General features: G+C 37.3%; 1 protein-coding gene across 1 annotated transcript in view; it reads left to right on the plus strand.

Annotated features, from left to right (window-relative positions):
* LOC6043980 (beta-1,3-galactosyltransferase 5) overlaps positions 1-23208 on the plus strand; it is an 84863-nt gene that overhangs the window by 14066 nt on the left and 47589 nt on the right. The window contains exon 2 of the mRNA XM_038261797.1: positions 9829-10389. The gene's annotated coding sequence lies outside the window, so the exon portion shown is untranslated. The remainder of the gene's footprint in view (positions 1-9828; positions 10390-23208) is intronic.

Genomic DNA, 23208 nt, shown 5'->3' on the forward strand with positions numbered 1-23208 from the left:
CTCTGAATGGAGTTGACACCATGCGAACTTTAAGATTTTCTTTAAAAATATTCAGAATTTAGGAAAACTCACAGAGAAATATAAATGCAACAAGAATGCAAATAATGTAAGATAACTAGCAAACCATTTTTAATTATCATTCAAGTCGCCACCCTGCCACCATCTCACCTGGATTCGGGGCGCCAACGGTCTATCGTTCGCTCCTTTCCGACGTGCTACGATGGTGTGGAAGTGGTGATGGCCACGGCACGGCCGAGGTCCTGGAGCGCAAAATCAAGGTCGTATGCGCCCGGCACAGGAACAAAAAAAAAACGCGCGGCCACGTCTCGAGTATCCTTTTCATCGTCGTCACCTTCGAGTTTGTTCTTTCCCTTCCGGTATGGATTTTCCTTTTTTTTCGCGCCACTTTTATTCGACCTGTGGCGGTGGCGAGGTGGTGAAGACAGAACTCCCCGTTGAACAAGACCATTTGGCAGCGAAATTGGTTCAAGGTTGTTTCGGGTACTTTGGTTTTAGAGTGCACTTGTTCGGTGGGGGCTTCTTTTTTTTTTGATGGTACAAAACTAGGCTTTGCTTTTAGTGGCCCGTAAAAAACGACTAATTTATCATCAAATTCGCATCTGCGCGCCTGATAGCCACCGTATCGGGGCGAAAAAAAAGAAAAGGCTTCGATGCCAATTAGATTCGACTATCAATCAATCGCAATAACGCCAAGATTCTTATCGCATATGGGCCGCGTTGCCCCTCTTCAATTAACCTGTTGTTCGATTCAATTGAGCAATCGATTTTTTTTTCGCTTCGCACTCTCCACACGATTTTTTTTCACCTTCAGCTGATTTGACTGGCTAAGAGGAAACCGTACCGTACGCGTACACCGTACCTGCGCTGGTTGTGCAGGTCATGAAGAGATGCGATGTAGGTCGCGAACAGCTGGATGTAAAGTTTTCACTATTTTTAACATGAAATAAAAAAAAGGAAATTTATAATTGAAATAAATTGTAATTCTTTAAAATAAATATATTGTTCGAGATTCCTACTCAAAAGTCAAAACTGGGTGTCCGAAGGCTTGAGTGTTAAGGCAAATGCAAACCTCTTTTTACACATAAGTTTCCATCTACCCCGGGATTCGAACCGACGACCTTTAAATTGTGAGTCCAACTGTCTACAAGCGACTCCACCGAGACAGGACCCAGGGAGACGAATCCTACACCTGGACTGAGCTAACGACCTAACCGCTAGGTTAGACCGGGGCCAACATTTACTTCCCCGTCCGACGGAAGGCGTGATCAGATAAATCTCGTATCTAAAAATTGCCACCTGGACCGTCTGGGATCGAACCCAGGCCGACTGGGTGAGAGGCCACGCTTACCACGAAAATTGAAACATTAACGACGATTAACTTTTTCAAAAATTTTGCCCGCTGGATTTGAATCTGCCCTCAGAATTGAGCAAAAGTATCGATAACTCGATTTTTGGTCATAATTTGGTCATAAATGATAATTTTACATGGAAACCCAAAAAATGACCAAAAATCGATTTTTCAATACTTTGGCTTAATTATGAGGGCTGATTCAGATTCAGCGGACAAAATTACTTGGAAAAAAATATATATAAACAATTTTCGAATTTCGTTAGGGTGGTCCCATATGTTTTCCCCTTGAAAATTAGGTTTTTTCAAATGAAGATATTTCGAGTTTAAAGAAAAACACCTCTGAGATTTTTTCAGCATTTGTAGTGCTAGATCTCCTTTTTCAAATGCAACCTGGTGCTTAAAATTTGGCTTGCGTCTTTTCAAGATATATTTAAAACATAAAAATTTGGATCTTTTTTACCATAAAATGGGTGTTTGACCCTTGAGTCCAAATTGACATGTCAACAAATAAAAATGTTCGTTTTTCAGAGCTCCGAATGTCACTTTTCTCCAAAACTTTACCCTGAATTGCCACGTTCAAAAAACTGATTTTTGAAGGTTTGCTCAGATGTTTTTTTATAAATTTGGTCATAGAAGGCGTAGATTATGAGATAAAATGTTGGTGTCTTCGACAAAATTGCTTGAATTGGCAAGCCTAATAACTTTCTAGAAGACAAAAAATCCCAAAAATATTCTTGTAAAGTTAGATTTTCAAAATCACCCTAATCGTGAACCACCCTAATTTTCAACCAATCCAAAAGTTGCCCCTTTCCATTTGCAACAACTCTTCTGAAGACACCATTTTCCACTTAATTTTGCGATCTGGACCACTGTGCATTGTAGAACATTGTTACACCCTTAAAAAATTAGAAAAACACGAAATTTTAAAATGAAATTTTGTTCTAAATTAAAAAAAAAACTCTTCTAGGTTATTGCCGATTCGAAAAGTACATTAAATTTCCCTTAAAATGACATGTCCCAACAATTTTTATAGTCAAGTAATAAAAAATGGAAGTACCGTAAAACGGAGTGACTTTGATTGCTTTGAGAATTTTCCGCAAAATAAAGATAACAAATTTAAAAATACACTGGGCTCTGACAGCTCCGAGAGAGTAGACGTGTGTGACGTGCGCGCTAAAGGCATCGTGCCTCGAGTTGTTTGACGGATGGAGGTGGAAGAGACCTCCGAGACGGATGATTTTCAACTCATCCCCGGAAATCGGAAGCGGAAGAAGACCCCTGAGATCACCGGAGCTGTCGTCCGAGAAGGAAAAGTGGAGCAGAATGTGCTCAATAACAACAAGTTCAGCCCGCTGGCGGAAAACGAAAACAACAACAATGCCAGCCCAGCAAGAGGAGGAGACGCCCCGGCGATTTCACAACCCGGCCAGTCGGCAGGTAAACAAAAGCAACCACCTTTGGTGGTGAAGAGCACCACGGATTTTTACAAGCTCGTGGCAATAGTGGAAAGTTGTAAATTTGGTTTCAACCCGATTTATAAACTAACCCGATTTGGAACCAAGGTGACCTGCTTCTCTGTCAAAGATTTTGACAAGTTGCAAGAGCTCTTCAAGAAGAAGAAAGTGGAATTCTACACCCACGAACGGCGGAGCGAACGAAATCATCGGGTAGTTCTTACCTGATGAACTGAAACCGGACGAGGTCAAGTACCTGCTGAAGCTGGACGCGCTGGAGGTGCATGTCATCAAGCGGAAGGAAAAGTCCAGCGTGGACGAAACTCCATACATTGTGGTCTTCCCCAAGGGATACACCAATCTGAAAAAGCTCTCTGCAGTGAAAGTTGTGGCAAGCACTATCATCCGGTGGGAGGCCTACCGGAACAAGCGGCCGAACGTGACCCAGTGCAGGAACTGTTTGCAGCTGGGCCATGGGACCAGAAACTGCCACCTCAAGGGGAGATGGGAGACGTTTTACTTCCCCATCCGATAGAAGGCCAGGAGGAAAAGGCGGGAATCGAACCCGCGCCCGATAGCAACTTAGGGATTGGCAGCCGAAGCCGCTAACCACCGCGCCACGAGGCCCTTGAAACAGCAGGCGTCGAAACCGAAACCGCCGCCAAGAAAGGCGGAGAAGCAAAGTTCAGCAGTTCCGGCGTTTACGCCGGCGGAGTTCCCTCCGCTGCCGAGTTCCGGACGGAAAATCGAAGGATCGCCCTCGCCCCGCAGGAAAAAGCCAAGGAAGCAGGGGCTCCCGAGACGGTGGAGCCACGAAGGACGAAGCCGGGGAGGTACTCTACAGTTCGGCAGAGCTGTGGAGCATTTTCTCCGAGTACATCGGCAGGTTCAAGACCTGCAAGACCCGCTTGGACCAAGTAACCCTCGTCAGTTACATGATCTCCAAGTATGGAGTTTAAGGAGTTGTGTTTTTTGTTATATATTAGTTATTTAACGATCCTCGGTCCCAACCTGGTCACAGCACCTTAAACTGCCCATAATTGAAAATTCGGCTATTATGCCAAATCAAGTATTCCGAGAAAAACGCGTTTTAGTGTTTGTCACAAAATCTCCGTCAAGGCGATTTCCCATAAGAGTGGCATATTAGCCGTTTGGTTTTTCGCATCGGAAGCCAAGTCTAAACACTATTTCAGTGAAATTCAAGTTGCAGGAGATGCGTTGGAACATCCTCTACCGCCTGGTGCTAATATCTCGTTTTTGCCAAAAGTGGATATTAGCCGTTTTTTCAATGGTGGGCAGTAAAGGACCTAATAAAAATAAGTTATGAATAAAAAAAAAGAAAAAATAAATAAAAATACGTACGGAATGGTATGGAATCATTCTGACCGTGGTAGAGAAGTGTTCAAAGTACTCCTAGAAGAACTTTTCATAAAATTTTGAAAAGTTTAAAAAGTGAGTTAACTATAATTAAGAAAATGTGGATAAATAGCATTATTTCATTATTCTGAAAGTGTCATGGTTTTCTCAATGAACATGATTTTGAATCGAAAAATGGAATGCATTTTCGGATTCTTTGGACAATTTTCCATTAGGAGAAGGTAAAATAAGTTTGCAAATAATTAATTTTATCTGTTTTTGAAACATTATTTTAAAAAACTCTCCTAATTTAAAGGCATTTTCAGTAGAACGAATGTCATATAAAATGTGAAAACTTTTGATTCTTGCTTCGATTTCAGTTTAGAGTGTAATATGATTCGATAAATTTAGAAACAAAACTAGCAAAATTTTGACTTTTTAACAATTTTACCTAAAATTTGTATGTATTTTGTTAAAAAGCTTATAAACTTAGTTAACTATTCAAAAAAAAAAATTTATCTTAAAATCTGTATCAGACACATTAGTGATGGTACATTTGACGTAATCAAAAATTTGAACACATTAGCATGACTAGGAAAGTCACCTCGGAATTAAAAAAAATCAATGCAACTATTTTTTTAAACACTATTGAACAAGCTTTTTATTATCATTGTTATCCGAGCATTCGTTGGTGAAGGTTGTCTGAATCAACATGACTCGTCGCGTCCCGGCGCAAAACGCCGGCAATATTGCCCTACCTGCGGCTCAAGCAGGCAAAAAAGTGGGGATTTCCAAAAGGAAGGTTGAGGCCTCAACTGATGGCCAAAAACCGGGAATTTCCAAAAGGAAGGTGCTTTTGGAAGTGACATCGAACAGCAAAAAGACGAAAAAGAGCGACGGTACTGTACCGATGGATGAGGAGGAGGAGAACTCTTCGTCGCACGAGGAGCAGCTATTGAAGAACAACAAGTTTGCTGGACTGCCTGACGAGGACCAGGTAGCGGAAGCAAAGGAGAATGAAGTGAAACAGCGAAAGGAGAAACTGCCTCCTTTTATGTGCGGCAATCAGCAGCAACGATCGACTTTCGAGCGGGGCTGGTTGAACTCATCAAGTCTGGGAAAGTCCAAGGCAACATTCGTCTGTGTCAGGACGGATTTAAGGTGCTGGTGCAATCCAGGCAGCACTATCAACTGGTCAAGGATTACTTGACCGAAAACGAGGCGGAGTACTTTACCCATGATGTCGTCATGGATAAGCCGTACAAAATCGTCGTCAGAGGTCTGTACGACATGCCAGTGGAGGAATTAGCTGCCGAGCTAAAAGTTTTGAAACTGGATGTGTTGGCCGTGCACAAAATGAGCCGACGCAACAAAGACATCAAGTACCGTGACCAGCTCTACCTGCTGCATTTGGCTAAGGGATCGACGACGCTTCCTGAGCTGAAGGCAATTCGAGCGGTTTTCAACATTATCGTGTCGTGGGAGCGATACCGACCAGTGCATCGTGACGTCACACAATGCTTCAACTGCCTGGGTTTCGGGCACGGAGGTAAGAACTGCCACCTGAAGCGTCGTTGCGCCAAATGTGGTACCGATGCGCACATCACATCCCAGTGCATCCAAGATTCGCTGGTGAAGTGCCTCAACTGCAACGGTGAGCACTCGTCAACCGACCGAAAGTGCCCCAAGAGAGCTGAGTTCGTGAAAATTCGGCAGCAAGCATCGACGAAGAATCAGCCTCAGCGTCGTAGAACTCCTCCAGCCCTGGTGGAGCAAAATTTTCCACCTCTTCAACCGCGACGCCAGGTCCCGAACTTGGCACCGTTGCCGTTGGATCCCAGGAAGAGAGCTGAGATGAATCATCCACGGCCGGGTTCCAGCCAGGAGCCGAGACCGCCACCACCGGGCTTCAGCCAGGAGCCAAGACCAACCCAAGAACCAGCAGTTGAGGAAAATGGTAATGATCTTTACACCTCAACCGAACTCCTCAATATTTTCAAACAGATGTCCGCTGCACTGCGTGGATGCAAAACCAAGACCCAGCAGATTGAAGTGCTGACCTCGTTCGTCATCCAGTATGGATCGTAGGTCCCTCAAGCTGCTGAATTGGAACGCTTGCTCCATTAGGAGGAAGAACTTAGAGCTGGTGGATTTTCTTCGCGAGAAGGAGATCGACGTAGCTGCCATCACGGAAACTCATCTGAAGCCCGGTGAAAAAGTTTATCTGCAAAACTACAAGATCGCGACGCAGCTCGATAGGACCACCTCTGGAGGAGGAGGTGTGCTTGTCGCTGTTCATCGTGATCTCAAGCCACGCCGGCTGCCACACTTTAAGCTGGACATCATCGAGGCCGTTGGAGTGGAAATTCCCACTTCGGTTGGCCCAGTACTCTTCATTGCTGCATACTGCCCACGTCAGGTGAATTCCAGAGATGGTTCAGCAGCAAAACTGAAGAGCGATATCCAGAAGCTGACACGGCGGAGCGCAAAGTACATCATCGCTGGTGACCTCAACGCGAAGCATGAAGTTTGGGGCAACAGCAGGAGGAATCGGAACGGAGTGATTCTGCACAACGATCTGCAAAACGGATACTACAACGTTGTGAGTCCGGATCGTCCAACGAGGGTGGCTCGGTCTGGGAATCACTCAATCATCGACTTCTTCATTACCAATATGGCTGAGAACGTGGCTCATCCTGAGGTGTTTGAAGAGTTGAGTTCTGATCACTATCCGGTGGTTGTGGAGGTTGGAGCTTCCGTTACTCCGCAGCGGCAACCAACCCGGAAAGATTACCACAACGTTGACTGGCAGCAGTTTCAGCAAGTGGTCGACAGCAACATCGACTATGATCAACACCCGGAAACTTCTGCCGATATTGATCGTTCGCTGGAGGTGATCCAGCAGGCTATCAACCAAGCAGAGGCTGCCAACGTTCGGGAGGTTCCTGTTAATTTTAAGGTAACTGATATTGACGTAGATACTAAACACTTGATTAGACTTAGGAATGTTTATAGGAGACAATATCAACGGACTGGGGACTATGACAAAAGATTTCAGTGAACAATTTGAACAAAATCATACAAGACCGACTTGACAATATCAGAAATCAAGAATTTTCAAAACATGTAAGCCAGCTTGGGAATTATTCAAAACCATTTTGGAAACTTTCAAAAGTTCTTAAAAACAAACCAAAGCCTATTCCTCCTCTTATTGTTGAGGATTCTCCTTTGATTACATCCGAGGAAAAGGCAAATGCACTTGGGCTTCATTTTGTTAGTTCACATAATCTTGGCGCTTCCATGACCAGCCGTAAAGAAACATCAGTTGCCAATAGTATTTCAACAATCAATGACTCTACCTTTGAATTTCCTGCAGATTCCCATGTTTCTGGTGAGGAAGTCAAAGTTGCAGTTAAACAAATGAAAAATATGAAAGCTCCTGGCTTTGATAACATTTTTAATCTAGTGTTGAAAAAACAGAGTGATCAGTTCTTTCAACATCTAGCCAATATTTTCAATAAATGTTTGCAACTTGGTTACTTCCCCACCAATTGGAAACTGGGCAAAGTCATACCAATTTTGAAGCCTCAAAAAGATCCAACATCGCCAACAAGTTATCGTCCCATTAGTCTTTTGAGTAGTCTGTCCAAACTCTTTGAGAAGGTCATCTATTCAAGGCTTTTGGATTTTACCAACGATAATAATATAATTTTGAATGAGCAGTTTGGCTTCCGAAAGGGACATAATACTGCTCATCAGCTTACGAGAGTAACTAAAATCATCAAGCAGAACAAGCTTGAGTCTAAATCAACTGCTATGGCTTTGTTGGATGTTGAGAAGGCTTTTGACAATGTTTGGCATGATGGTTTGATACATAAACTGTATTTATACGGTTTTCCAATGTATCTTATCAAAATTATCCAGCACTATCTTTCGGAGAGATCGTTCAGGGTTTTTCTGAATGGGATTGCTTCTGGATTATTCAACATTGATGCTGGGGTTCCCCAAGGAAGTATTCTTGGCCCACTTCTGTACAATATTTTTACATCTGATTTGCCTACTCTTCCTGGTAATGGTGTGTTGTCACTTTTGCTGATGACACTGCCGTTATTTATAAGGGTAAAATAACCAGATATTTAGTTGGCCGTCTTCAGAAGGGTCTTGACGTTCTTTCCGAATACTTTGGCGACTGGAAAATTCGCATAAATGCAGCCAAAACTCAAACCATCATTTTTCCACTTTCCAAATCGGCCAGATTTGTCCCAAAGGATGATGTTTTGATTAAAATGAATGATGTTTCGATACCCTGGTCAAAGGAAGTTGTCTATTTAGGTCTCATACTTGACTCGAAACTATTGTTTCGGCAGCATGTAGATAAAATATTGAACAAGTGCAGCATTCTCATCAGGTGTTTGTATCCTTTAATTAACAGAAAATCAAAGCTATCTTTGAAAAATAAGCTAGCAGTTTACAAACAAATAATTTACCCCGTTATTGAGTATGCAGTACCTGTTTGGGAGTGTTGCGCTAGAACTCATAAATTGAAGCTCCAGCGTGTCCAAAACAAGGTACTCAAAATGGTTTTGAATGTTCCTGGCTGGACAAGATCAAGTGAGGTTCATGAATTAGCAGAAGTAAAAATGTTGGATCAGAAGATTCAAGAAAAATGTTTGAAATTCAGGGAAAAATGTGCTATATCTGAATACCCCTTGATTCAAGGATTGGTTTAGTTTATGGTAAGATTAAGTTAGTTTTAGGTTAGGTTATGTTTTCTTAATTTTTTTTCCTCATTGTACCTAGTGTTACAAAAATGATAAATCATATACTTTTAAAGTTAAGAAAATGAACAGTGTTTAAATCACGAAAAGCAAACTAAAGCTGAAGAGCCACAGCTGACCACTTATTATGTAAACCAAATGTAATTATTATAAGAAAGATTCAATAAAGTATATTTAATTAAAAAAAAAAAAAAAGCTTTTTATTAAAAAGTAATGCATGCACCTTGTGTGGCCTACCCTAGTACATGTTTTAAAAATAGTAATCTTAAGACAAATATTTAAAAAACTAATTTTGCTTGTTTTTTTTTCTGATGAAAAATACTTTTTTTTTCGAATTCTGAGTATGCCATCAAATCAGACGTCCACTTTTACGTAACAGTCCCTTTGACACTAAATTTGCAAGAAGCACAATGTTACAATACTAGAGTTTTTTTAAAGGTCATTTATGACCTATATTTACAGGAACTTTTCAAATAAAACTCTAGAAATACTTATGTTAAATCATCGTGCTTATCTAACAATGGCTTTTTGAATTGAGCTCAATGACGCGATAAGAAACGGCGATATTGGGCTCTAATCTTCAACAAACTATTCCAGCATATAATACCAATGAAACAAATCGCTCGTCAAAACTAATCAGCGGAGCTGATAAATGTGAGCACATGATGCCTTTCCCGGTTGAGCGCCAACCGAAATTCCACCAAATTTCCAACCCAGTAGTGACGGCGAAAAAAGGAGTTTCCTCGGCAGGGCAATTTTCCCACCATATCTGTAAAACGAAAAAAAACACACACACAGCCAATCGAACACACTCCTCATCGTCAGCACCTAATTAACACCTCACTTTCCCTTCTGCTTCTCTCCACAGATTTTTCCACGAGCTGGGCCACGTGAACGGTGGAGTTGCCGAAATCGCCGTGGCCGTTGCTGCTGTCTGCTGGCACCCTGAAATGAAAAGTGGAAAATGATTGCCGCTTCAACCGGGTCGATTTAAAGTTATTTTCCGAGCTGCTGACGCACGAGATATAGTTGAGTTGTGTTGAGTTGAAGAAGGTGGTTGCTGGAGCAGCAGGTGAAGCAGCGCCCCAAAGTAAACACAAATAGTGTTCGGTGTGAGAGGGTTAGGTCGGTGGTCGCGGTGGAGTTTGTAGTAACAGGTGAAAAAGAGTGTGTAGTGTTGATGTGATAGTGAGTGAAAGGTCGCATCGTCATCGTTAGCGCCAAGTGAAGCTCCCCGATAACGAGCAACTTCAGCGCACTAGCAAGGGGTTGAGAGCACGTGATGGAAGCGGCGATCCGCTGCTGGCTGTTTCGTCAGAGTCTTGGAGAGTGTACCAGCATCAGTGGCGTCGGTGCTGCCGCCGTTCGTAGCGATTAGTAGACACAGTACTTTTAACACACGGAAACCCGTAGCAGCTTTGCTTCTTAGGTGAGTGCTGGCACGTCCGATGATAACAGAGCTGTAATTACAGCTCGATTGTATCGCATGTAACATGTAACGAGGAGTATTTCAGGTGTCTCGTAAGAAATAATCGAAAATAGGTAAACATTACACTACACCAAGGGCAGACGGGAAAGCATTCAAGCCTAACAGCATCACGTGCACGATCTGAGCTGAGCGGTTCAAAGCGAGCGTTTCAATGCTTCAGCAATTAAGGAAAATTGTGTATTTAAAATTGCGCACTTCCATCACGCGCCACAACAAAGGGCTTGCGATGATGCGATAAGGCACTTATCAGCATCAATTAGTCATTTAATAATTGCTAATTTTCCGCAACATCTCCCCCTTTCCTGCCACTTGCAACAGAGTGCATTCAAATAAAACAGCGTTAAGGTCGTCACGTGCCCACGTGGCATTCTGCACAAGAAATAAGAAGATAAACATTATCAATATCATCAATAGCCCCGCGGTTGCGTTTTGTGAAACGCAACCGTCAATTAAACCCAAGGTAAGACCGACCACCGCAAGTTTTCTAGTCAACGAGTTTAGTGTCGCGTGTTGGCCGTGGTGTGTACTCGAAAGCCACGCGGCGGAATCTCGTCACCCCCGTCTGTGTCGCGGTTACTAAACTACTGTGGCGTGGGGTGACTTAGTGCAAAAAAAAAACAGTTTTATTTTGAAGTTAAAAACATTTAAGCACTTTTTTGATAAACGAGTTTTCATTGTATTTTTTGCAATTTCGTCGTGAAACTACTTACTTTTCCTGTCATTCTCGAGCGACGAAATGGCCTACTTTTCTCTACAAAAAAAAATTAGAATTGAAAATTAATACCTTTCAATACCAGTGCCGAAAAGTTCTACTTTTCCGCACTGAAATGAGTGCTGAAATGTTGAACTTTTGGGAAACGGGAAATTTTAAATTTATTGAAAATTGTTTTGATCTTGGTCTTAATTAATGTTATGCAACAAAACTGTATAGGACATCAACATTAATGGTTTAAAAATATGTGTGAAGATCAAATAACAGCTTGACTGCATGTAAAAAATCATTCAACTACAAGAAAATGTATTTTGGTATTTTTGATGAGAAATTTTAAACTTGCCTCTGTGACCAGTTTATTGAAATGAGAAAAAAATAACATGCAGAAATTATGTTTTTCATGACAAATACTGGTTTCAGCTCTTGAACAAATAGTAAAGCTTTTTTACTGTTGGTTTTACTCTAAACAACCCAATGTTTTCAAATATTTGAAGCAAGCTTTGAGCATATTTTTTTTTGAGAACAAACAATGGAAAGTATTTTTTCAATGATTTTTTTTTTGTATTATTATGTAACAAGATTTAAATTATACGATAAATCAACATCATTCCACAAAAAGTCTTCTATTTTTTCACATTCAACCCTCTAACACCTGTAGTTGCACCAGTGCTCCATAATTCTTTTACTTCAAATTTTAATTTTTGTAGTACTAGTTATTGCGCGTATTCCCGAAAAAGACACGCGGCATTAGGATGTAACAAAAATGACTTTTTGGCGGGCATTCAAGGGTTTGTTCCGGTGGGCATACTAAGCCCAAATCCAAAATATGAGCTTGATTGGACGTAACAGGAGCTGGCGCTCCGGCCTTCAATTTTAAAAGGGGTTTAACCCGTAAAAAAGATTTTTTCAAAAATGTCACTTTTTGAGGCATTTTGGCCACTGAAGCGTTTATTTTCAACATCATTGGCGTGTAGGCCAGATCCTTGCGCATCTTTTGGTATATATAACATTGAAATTTGGAGTACCCTGGGCTCGGTACAGACCTTCAAAGTTTGGCATTTTTCGAAAAATCGGTCCAGGCAAAAGATATGCGTCGCGCCTCGCGACGCCCTAGACGCCAATCGCTCATATTTGGATTTGGGCTTAGTATGCCCATTTTGAATGCCCGCATTTTGTTTGTTCTTTAACGCGGCATACCAGCCTCGAAACGACGCGCCGCACTTTCGGCAATTGCGCGCTGTCAAATCCCATACTGTGCGTTTTGTTTTTGTTGATCTTCTTCTTCGAATTGCATGGCATTGTTGCCGGAAATGTTTTTCATTGCACCTAAAGTGCAGAAAATCGCTGGCAACAGTGTCTGCGGCACATTCTGAAATGCCGCGCGGCGTGTACCTTTGAGAGAAACGGACAACATTCAACCAATTGAATTAATTCTTTGTGCACAAATTCAATTTTCATCTAATTTGTTCATGGTACGTAAAAAAATCTCAATTTTAATTTGGTAAGGAGTTAATTGTTTTGATGAAATAACATCAATCTGTTAAAAGCTTACCTAATTGTAATAATTTAATACTCATTAAGCAAGATCTATTTCCAGTTTCTTCAAAAATTAATATTATCAGAAAGAATTCTGATATCATAATTTCTGATAATCTGATTAATTATATATAAACCAAACAATACATTTAATTGAACAAAATCATGTTAAGTTTGTTAATTTATTGTTTTTTCAGAGCATTTTCAAAAAAATAGTTCGAAAAATTTGAGAAAATCTATACTTTCGCTTGAATTTCGGGAATTCCCGCAAAATTTACAAATTTCCCAGGAAACGGAAAATATTTTTATTCGGGAAATCCCGGGATTTTTTTCCCGGAACGAGAAATTGGACGCTCTAATTCGAATATGGCGAAATTGAATTCTAAAACTTGGAGTACAAGGCTTAAATTAAAGGTGTAAAACAATGTTTTAGAACAATCTTCAAATTACGAGAAAAACTTCGATTTGTTTTAATCTCTTAGGACAAGTGATAGGGAGTTTCGTTTAAAAACGAAACTCCCTATTTTTTGTCCTAAGAGATTATGGGTGTTCGAAGCTGTTGCAAAAAAAAAAAAAAAAAAAAAAAAAAAAGGGTTGAAAAATATTAATTTTTAACAGTGATTTGCAAAATCTATGAGCAAAAGTCAAACCAGGGAATTAGCTTTCACAAAAGTTTTCCAAAAAATGCCAGCAATTTTAATATTTTGCATGTTTTTTTTATCTTCAACTTCTGTTCTACCTTAGTGAGAAAACGTAAAGGAGATAGGTTTTTTAGTAAATCTGTTTATCTTTAAGATTTTTCACCAAACTTTACAAAAAGTAGCTTTTGAAATGGCCCTAATTTTGCAACTCCTCCACCACTAAACGAAGCTCGCCTCAAGATCACCAGCGGCTGTATGGAAAAAATATTTTGGAAATTGTAAATTTCGAACCCTAAAACGCGAATATCGCGATTTTTATGCCACGAATTGTTGAATGCAGGACTTGGCATGACCATGATTTCATGGAATGTGTGCATGTAATTGTGAACGAAGTTCATGATTTTATAATCATGATTGACATTGATAGGATTTCAATTTATTTTTGGAATAGTTTGCTACTGGTTAGGTTTTTATCAAGATTATTATTTTTAGATGCAACATTTTTGAAAAAAGTTTTTTCAATAGTGTTTAAAAAAATAGTTGCGTTCAAAATTACTATTTTGAATTCCGGGGTGATTAGTCGTAGTTTTGTTAAAATCAGATTTAAAGTGTTCAAATTTTATGTTTACTTTAAATGTACTATGAATAAGGTGGCTGATATAGTTTTTAAGGAAAAAAACAATGTTTATATTTAGTTAACTAAGTTTATAAGCTTTTATCAAAATTATCAAAATACATTTAAATTTCAGGTAAAATTGTTAAAAAATCGGAATTTTGCCTGAAATTCGTTGAAACTAGTTTTGTTTATACAAATATCAAATTATATTGCATTTTAAACATAATTCGAAGCAAGAATCAAAAGTTTTCTTATTTTATGTGAAACTTATAATGAATATGTCTAAAAATTTGTAGATTTTTTAAAATTATGTTTCAAAAACACATAATATTTATTATTTACAAATTTATTTTACCTTCTATTGGGAAAATTGTCCAATGAATCCGAAAATGCATTTCGTTTTCCAATTTGATATCATGTTCATTGAGAAAATCATTTTCTACCACGGTCAGTATGATTTCTTACCATTCCGTACGTATTTAATTTCTAATCTTCATTTTGTGGAAAAATCTCAAACCTATCAAAGGCACCCCGTTTTACGGTACGATATAAAATCAGCATGAATAAAAGTTCACGATTTCATGAAGTCGTGAATGACTATTTTTTTATACGAAAACAAAATTTATGATTTCATTGCCATAATTCAGGAAATCATGAAATTAGTTCATGAAATCATGAATTTTGTTCACGTAATCGAGTTTAATTGATCATTGGGGCATGGTTTCAAAAATTCAAAAAAGAAAAATGTTTTAAAATGCATTTTACATGCTAAATATGATTATCAACACAGGAAAATCCAGTTTTCAGTTGATTAGAGTTTCCATTAAAATTTTGAAATTTTTTTAATGTGGGTTGGGTCGACAAAACATTTAATAAATATTGGGGACGACCCTAGTCGAAACAATAAATTAATGATTTTGAGTTGAAGTTTCGTGATTCGTGAAGCTTTCGTTTTTCGTCATGCCTGTTAATCAAGTAAAAAAGAATGGTTGTTTGTTTGTCGTTTTTTTAAAGGAGGTATTAGACTATGACGAGCAAACATTTTTTTCGTGATTGACAATTTGCCAAACTCGTTCTTGATTAAACTTACACCAGTTACCAGTCCAAATGTACAACAACAACAAAAAAAGAGATAGACGGAACGACCTGTTCAAAAAAGGAGGACTTCCATAAACACGCGGACGGCTGCGGTTGAGTAACGGCTGTTAGTTAAGGCCACCGTAATCGTTGGTTTCTTGTCGAGCAGCACAGTTTGAAATAAAAAATTAGGTGTTTGAAATTTAAATGTAAGGTTTTTGTAAAACATGTGAAATTGCTAAAGAAAAAACGAAATTTGTTTCTTTAATGGTAAAAAATCAGAATTGTTGAGAAATATCCTAATTTAAATTTGTTTAAAGTTACCATCACTTTTTTACAGTGTAACTTGCTACTGGTTAGCGGCAGACTGTACTGTCTGTTGATTTACTCAATTATATGGGCATGGGGTGACACGAATGGTCATCGTCGCCATCCAGTGCAGTGTACCAGACGTTTGGGAAAGCAGTTGAACCAAAGCCAAATTAAATTAGGTTTATTTCTGTGAAGAGATTTTTCTCTCCAGTTCCACCAATTGCTCGGAATGAAGCGTTGTGCAGAGTTTGTTTGGAATGATGGAATGGAATGAAATTGAAATGGTTTGAAATCCATGAGTCATGGTCGTCATTTACTGAGTGATAACCAAAGGCATGAGACAAACAGAACATTATTTGATTTTTCAAGTAAAGAATTTGATTTCCTTCCAGTTGTCAATAGACGCGTAAAACGAACCGGAAAGCAAATATTGTCCCCCGATGGAAACGATAAGAAACCCCACACAGTAAACACTAAGTAGGTGCCAAACACCGCTATCACTGTCAGGAGACCGTTATCAGGCTTGTAGTGTTGAAAACCACCGCTAGACAGTTAATCTATCTTATCAGCCCGGTGAAATCAAATCACCAAGCACGAGTTCAATTCCACCTGCTGTCGTTGCTGCTGCAGCACTTTCCATAGTTGCTCGATGCAGTTAAAAATAGAGAGAGGCGACACCCCCGCATAATGCAACTGCACCCACCCACGCCAAACGTCATCATCGTCATTGGCCGGCATGACAAACCTCCCCCTTAACCTGGGTGGATGACGCCCACGCCGCGAACGTCCAGCAATTGCGTCCGTCGTCTAGACAGCGGTGCAATACTCCTGCTCAGGGGGTGCTTTCTCCACGAGGGTGAGGGACCTCCTTCTCCTTCCTTTTTATGCAGGTTGTTTAAAATAATATTTTTAGAGGCACTGGATTTCTTTTTGAAAATATCAGGTTTAATTTTTTGATTTTTTTTCTTATTTTTATGAAGATGGTTAATTTCATTTAGTTGATTGGCTGCTTCAATAAGTTTTATAAGTTCAACTAGTTTTTCGACTATTTTAACTAGGATGTCACAAAAAGTAAGTATTTTCAAATGTGTTGCAAAACTTATTTGTTCAATATACAAAAATACAACTACAGTCCAGACTCGATTATCCGAAGGAATTAATGGGACTTCGGGGATCGAATCATGATCAATAAATTTTTTCGTGTTGTTTTATTTTTTTTATTTTTTCCATAAAATTTGAGTTCTGCGACCCAATTTTAGCAAAATTTGAACAGTGCATTGCCTATGCAACCTAAACGCTCTTATATTTCATCACCGCCATTTTGGTGGCCATCTTTGATTAAAACATTCTACAAAAATAAAGAAAAACATTAGCACAATAAAAACTTCAATACAAATAGACAAAAAACAAATTCTGGTATATAAAAATAGAAAAAAGTCAAAAATATTAAATAACAAAAATACAAAATTATACAATGGCATATATGCTGTACTAGAAAAACACAGGAATGCAAAAATACAAACAAAAATACCGAAATAAAATATAACAATATAACAAGAAAAGAAAACATAATGAAATTTCAGTATTTCATTATGTTAATAAAAAAAAGTGAAAAAAACTAAAATAAAAAAAAAGTTTGCCAAAAATAAACAGACACAAAAATACAACAAGGAAAAAAATACCACTAGCGTACCTAGCCTATCGCGGAAGGTGAGGCAATAATATGACCGCTTTGAAAATTTCGTCATTTATGGACACCACCTGATTTAATTTAGATCAAATTTCTGAGGATGGTGGGGCAGTTGCATCATATTGCCTTACACTATTCACGATATTGAAAAATACAAAATGGCAAAAGAATAAAAATAACAAAAAAAGGAAATACGAAAATAAAAAGAGGCACAATACATAATAAAGAAAAACAAAACACATAAAATTTTGATGAAAACATCAAAAAAGTAAAACACTCAATTAGACAAACATATAATAGCAGGAATACAAATATACAAAAAGGCAAAAAAACAATACAAAAATACAGGAATAGAAAAATACACACAAACAAAAACACTGAAATACAGCAGTTCCCCACGAAAAAAAAGTTCTCCGATCGGGCTCAAAATTTTTCTGGGGGATCCTTGGCCGAAATAATTAGACCCGTATTTTTTTTGTTTGACCCCTTCGCCGTGTTAGGGTGGTCCGAAAAATTGCCATTTTCGTCGATTTTCGCAAAAACCTCTTTTTTTAAAAAAATAATTAATCAATTGTTGTTTTGTTGTTTGCCAAATTTTATTTTTCTATTCTTCCTATTGTGTTTCAGTATTTTTATTTTTATTTTGGTGTTTTTGTATTCTTGCTTGCTTGTATTTTTGCATTCCTGTATCCCAGTAATTTTTTTTTTTTTGAATTCAGCAATTCCCCACGAAAACAGCATGATTCCAGGGTTGTTACGGACGGCGCGGATCGCGCGGATGGCGCGTTTCGCGCGGATAGCGCGGATCTGGCGCGGATTTGCTGGCTAATTTTGCTCAGGCGCGGATTTCGCGCGGATGGCTATTTTGATAAATAAATTAATTGAGAGATAGAATTTCTTTCAAGTTATTAAGAAAAATATTGTCAGGAATTACGATAATTTGTTTTTCCTTTGAGTGCAAGAATTTCATATTTTTTATTAATTGAATTTTCTTCTGAAAATGTTTGTTTGTATTTTCTTAGTACGAAACGTGGAAAATGAAGATGAAGATTATGTAGAAATTATTTTTATATGTTTCTTGTCATTTCTTAACATCTCCGGCTCTGAATATTTCATTTCTTTTAAGTTTTGAGTAATGATTTTGAACCTTATTTATTTTTAATTTTATACTGAATTTATTAAATTTTTAACGTTGTAAATCAAATATTACAAACTTTTCCCGAAGATATAGAAATTAGAATGTGTAACAAAACTATTTTTGGGGCTTGTTCTGGTGGCGCAAATATGAGCTTGATTGAACGTAACAGAAGCTGACCTCCACTTTAAAATTTTAGATGGAATTTAATCGTAGAAATATTTTTTTCAAGATTTTAACATTCTTGGCGAAAATAAAAGATCAGAACATTCAAAGCTTCTGATATTCAAACAATCGAAACTTTTTTGTTTAATACTTTTTAGGCCGTTGCAATTATTTTTGAAGTTTATGTCCCTCAATTCTGACCAAAGTCGAGGGGGGAGGCAAAAAAAAAATGGGAAATTAAAATTGAATTTACGAGCCACGATTTGAACATTTGAATGAAAAAAGTGTTTAAAAATGCATTATACACCTGTCCAGTTGTTTTGCAATCATTAGTTTCAAAATACCTAAGTATTGACAAACATGCAGAAAATGCGTTTTAGATTGTTTTAGTTGCTTTGACTTTTATTTTCATTAAAATTTTGAAGTTCTTTCGATTTTAACAAAAAAAATCAAAATACATATTAATTTTTGTTCGAAATTTCTAAAATTTCAATTTAAAAAATCTGAAATTTCTAAATTCAAAATTTTAGAAATCTGAAACTCAAAATACCAAAAATTTGAAGATTAAAAAAATCAAAATTAAAAAGTTGAAATTTAAAAACTAAAAAATAACAAATTCAAAACAATATAGAAAACAACAAAAAAATCTAATTTTAGTATTCTTAAGCTTTTAATTAAATTCTTAAATTCTTGAATGCCACAATTTTGAAGTCATTTTTCTGTTAGAGATTTTGAAATGATGAAAGACAATATTTTAAATATCGGAAATTAAATTTCTTTCGTAGTGAAATTTTAGCGAGGATTCTGGATTGAAAACTGTATAAAAGTTCGTAGATTTTGAATTTTAGACTATCGAAATTTAAAATTTTATCTGCTTATAATTTTAGATTTGGATTTATTTTTGAGCTTATATTTTTGAAGTTAAATTTTTAAGTTTTTAAATATTGTATTTTCTATTTTGAAGATTTTTTCATGACCTTTGCTTCTACCTTCTATCTTTAGGTATTTTTTAAAATGGATTTATTGTTTTCATTCTTTTGGAGCTTTTAAACATAAACCGAGTTTTTTTTTATCAAATACTTTCTGTATTAGTTTTTCCTCATTAAAAAATAAAATTTCTTTAATGTTGATCGCGATATTTTTTTATATGGCGCGGATTTCGCGCGGTTTCGGAATTTAGGTCGGCGCGGATTTGGCGCGGATTTTTTTTCGACTCTCCCGTAACAACCCTGGATTCGAAAAAAAGTTCTCCGATCGGGCTCAAAATTTTTCTTGGGGCTCCTTGGCCGAAATAATTAGACCCGTATATTTTTGTTTGGCCTTTAGGGTGACCTACGCCGTGTTAGGGTGATCCAAAAATGGCAATTTTCGTCGATTTTCGCAAAAACTTCTTTTTTTCAAAAAATCATATCTCCGCGCCATTTCATCCAATTTTAGCTGTCCTAGACGCAAAAGAAAGGTGATTAGTTTGGCTTTTTGGGAAAAAATAGTAAGAAGTTTCAAAAATCTAGCTAAACATTTGAAAAGGTCGTATGAAAACTTGAAATGCGCAAATCGCAGTTTTAGTGAAAAAAGTCGATTTTTTCCCGGTTTCGTAATTTTCCCATTTTTACGCGTGGTGCATCGAAAATCCCAGTTTTTATTTTTTTTAAATCGTATCTCAGAGTATTGAAAACATAACTGCACCATTTTTTGATATGTTATGTGAAATTTTCCGAGGAATCCGATAAAAATATTTTCAGACATAGGCTCTTTGGTCCCGAGACCTTCAAAACAGCATTTTATGTTTTCATACGACCTTTTCAAATGTTTAGCTAAATTTTTGAAACTTCTTACTATTTTTTCCCAAAAAGCCAAACTAATCACCTTTCTTTTTGGACAGCTAAATTGAATGAAATGGCGCGGAGATATGATTTTTTTTAAAAAGTGGTTTTGGCGAAAATCGCCGAAAATGGCCATTTTTTCGGACCACCCTAACACGCTGTAGGTCATCCTAAGGGCCAAACAAAAAAAAAAATACCGGTCTAATTATTTCGGCCAAGGAACGCCCAGAATTTTTTTAGCCCGATCGGAGAACTTTTTTTCGAATCATGCTGTTTTCGTGGGGAATTGCTGAATACAAAAAAAAATACTGGAATACAGGAATGCAAAAATACAAACAAGCAAGAATACAAAAACATCAAAATAAAAAAAAAATACTGAAACACAATAGGAAGAATACAAAAACAACAAAACAACAATTAAAAAGGCAAAAAACAATATTGCCAATATTTAAAAAAAAAAACAGAAACAAAAATATAAAAAAATAAAATGATCCAAAAAATATAAAAATAGAATCAAAAATACCAAAACTTTCAAAAGTATATAAACACAAAAGCAAATCCACGAATCGATGCTTCTGTGCTCTCTTATGCTAACTAGATAGGAAAAACCAGTAAGCTTAGTACAACAGAGCACAGATGCATCGAAATATAGAGCTTTTTTTTAAATGTCCTATAAAGATATGAAACACAATAGACCGTAGGACCTATTAAAAATCTCTAGAAATAAAGAAAGCCAAAAAAAAAAAAGAAATAAAAACCACAGAAATAAAAAATGCAGAAAGATTAAATTAAAATATTTCAAAAATAAAACAACACGACAATACAAAAATACGACAAAAAAAAATAGGATTCGAAAATAATACAATATATCAATGCAAAATCACAGAAATTAAATGATACAAAATAAATTTGAAAAAAAACCCTAATTTAATTCTCAATATATTTATATTTCCAAAATACAAATTTGTACCAATTTAAGAAAATCTTAAGGCATTTAAAAAATATATGAATTTGTCTTGAAAACGTTATTTTTTTTGAAATTTTTTATTTTTCCCGTGTTCAGAAGGTCATTTTGGGCAACTTTTGCTCTACGAAAAACTTTACTTGTCTTGTTTTATGTTTTTCTTGTTTAATTTTTGTTTTTTTTTAATTTGCATTTATCTTGTTTAGTTAATGTTTGTTTTTGGTAGTATTTGGCCTATTCTACCACCTCCTATCATTACATTTTGCCTATCTATTTTTTTCATGTTTTTAAGTCACTTTTTCAATTTTTTGTTTGTTTTCCACATTTTCTGCTATAAAATGGCACCATTATCATTTAAATTGTTGAAAAATGCGTAGAGGCATAGTCTGGGACACTAGAAAAAATACTGCATACTTCTTTTTACTTGAAATATAGGTAATGTTAGTTAAAAACACTGCCAAAGTTGACCCCTAAAAAAATACATTTTTTAAAACATTGGCAAGGTCACATAACACAAGTAAATCATGCAACCCATATATTTTCTAAAATTTTAAGAGTTCTTCTTTCCAATGCATTTTAAAGATCCAAAATTGGTTGAAAAATGGATTTTTGATATTTAAAGGCGGGGTTGGGTTGTAGAGGGTTAAATTCCTTCAAACTTTCTAAACTTTGAATTTTACCAATTAAAATTCAACTTCAAACAGCATTGTTTCACAAAATATAACGTGTCACCACGGCCGAGAGTTGCGGTTGCAATTAGCAACACCTTTTTTTTTTGCGCTGCAGCGATTGCATAAAATCTCATCGTGTGACCAACGGAGCGTAATTCGTGGAAGCCACCACATTCCAGGTGTGGTGCCGAATGTCATACGACACGGGACCACCGTTATTTGCCAGCCGGAAAGCGACACTCTAGCCAAACTGGACCACGTCACCACCCACACAATTGAAATTGAGAGGGAAAACGGAGAAAGAGCCAAGTCGCCCACTTTTGAAGTTGCATGCGAGCTTCACGGTGGAGAACTTTTTTTTTTTGCTAGGGGAGGGTTGCTGATTTTATGCATAAGATTTTATTTTAATCAAATTTGCAGAAAATGAACAATGTTGTGTTGAAGCAAGATGATTATTCATTTTTATTGAAATCACGTAATGTTTCATTCTTTGCTAAAATCACGTACTACTGCTGCAGGATAAATCTGAGATGACTAGAATGTCTGCAAGCTGTTCGCTGTGTTGTGATGTTTCTGATTGCCGGAATGACATAATCGACACTACAGAAATGTTCCCATTTTATACACGTCGAAATATGAGTAGAACACATGCTAAATTGAAACTGTAGACATCTTGACGTAGGGATGCTCAAGACGATTTTTCTTTTTGAAACAATTTTGTTTTCTTTAGTTTAGCTTTATTAATTTAAAAAAATAAAGTTGGTCAAAACTAACATCCCAACTCGCCTCACGGAAGAGAGACTTCCGGACGCCTCCCCTTGGGGATTCCAAAAGGCAAAGAATGCACTTGTTATTTGTCGACGCCAGTAGTTTGAGTCATGACCGAATTATTGGTCCCCAACCCCACTTTCAACGCCGTCGTCACGTTTGCCCTTTTTGAGTATGGGTTAGAAGGAGGGGGTTCGGGAAACTTCATACAGTGAAAGAGCGGAGGAGGAGTAGGGTTAAACGAACTGTTTGACACTAGAGTTCAGCAGAGCAGACGGATCGTGATTCGAGCCCATTATACGGCGATAATGTAAGCTTAGGCACGATGGTTATCGTGCATGGCACACAAGGGTTTATCTAATTTAAACAAAAAGCAGAAGTTCACATTAGTGGCTGGAGCTTCTGTTTTTTTTTTCTTTTGGGTGGAAAATATCGCGGATGACAACATATTTATGACACACGCGATTGTGATATAGGGGCTTTGATTGGCAGTCGATATAAACCGCTTCAAGTGAATTTAAAACATGTTGATAATACGCTGGAATCAATAACGGCGTTGTTTAAAATTTACAGCAATTATACATTAACAGAAGACATTCTTCCTTAGTAGACAAGTATCAGTGAATGTCTCTCGATCTTGATCATCCTA

Source organism: Culex quinquefasciatus, chromosome 3 (genome assembly GCF_015732765.1).
Source record: "Culex quinquefasciatus strain JHB chromosome 3, VPISU_Cqui_1.0_pri_paternal, whole genome shotgun sequence".
NCBI lineage: Eukaryota > Metazoa > Arthropoda > Insecta > Diptera > Culicidae > Culex > Culex quinquefasciatus.